Source organism: Epinephelus moara, chromosome 15 (genome assembly GCF_006386435.1).
Source record: "Epinephelus moara isolate mb chromosome 15, YSFRI_EMoa_1.0, whole genome shotgun sequence".
Classification (NCBI taxonomy): domain Eukaryota; kingdom Metazoa; phylum Chordata; class Actinopteri; order Perciformes; family Serranidae; genus Epinephelus; species Epinephelus moara.
The window spans coordinates 3,428,074-3,429,248 of NC_065520.1; positions in this window are offsets into that span (position 1 = coordinate 3,428,074).

Sequence of the window (1,175 nt, forward strand, 5' to 3'; positions counted from 1 at the left end):
TTCAGATCAACAGCAAGATGGAGGAGAAAATAATTATGGCTGTGTGCCTCTGTGACAAGCTCTGGGACACAAGATTGCAGGCGTATCGCGACCTTCACAAGAAGGCACAAAAGTGGAGAGAAATCTCCACCAATTTGGGCCTACCAGGTGTGTTTAAAAGTGGTAGAAATGTGATAGTTTTTTGCTCTTGTAACAATAAAATGTTAGCTTAAAATAAAATATAGCATTCCAATGCCTCATATCAAGATCACTTGAATCAGTTATCAATAGGCCTATATGGTTATGAAAAGACCATGTGACAATACTTTTGTAAACTGAAGCTGATACTTTACTACACTTACACTCAGTATGTAAAAATCTAGATGACTGATATGAGCTACACAATATTCTTGCAAAGAAAATGCAGTACAGGCATACATTTAATAATTTTATATATGACTATTCAATTCAATTATGAAGTACATAACAGAAAGGGTGATGGATACATAATTCCAACTCAGATGGGTTATCAAATGAGGAAAGAAAATACATTAGCCTTTTTTCATGCAATTATTTTTTTTTAAAACAACATAGTTCATTACAGAAACGTTTTTAAATAAAAAATGTTTTTGACTATTTACAGTGGACGACTTGAAAAACAAATGGAAGAACCTGAGGGACAGGTTCATTAAGGAGAGGAAGCCAGCCAGGGAGAAAAAAAGTGGGTCGGCAGCAGACCACAAGCCCCTCTGGAAATTTTATTCAATCATTACTTTTTTGTGAGTGTGACAGAGAGTCATCCTCTGGAGGCTTGGACCAATTCTCCCCAACAGGCTGTCAAACTGCTCCCTGCTCAGCCTGAAGTAGACCTGGAAGCAGTCATCATGGAGCTGTAGCTCCTGAACGAGCCTGTACTCCCCCAAATCCTGTCTTGCCATGAGGATTTCATGGACCCATACCCTTCTTGCTGCTGCTGCTCGCCTCCTTTTCCTCAGAAGAAGAAGAACTAAAGCCAGGGCTTTTCGTTGAAGCAGGGACAGATACATGATGAAATCTGGGGCGTCAGACCGGAAAAGGGCGCCAGACCAGAACCAGAGTACTTTTCAGTCACTTAGCAACTTGCGCAAAATATGTGCGCGCTTGCTCTGCGTCCTACCCCGCAGTGGGTGCGGCGCTTAAGTTGGTTAATTGCGCGG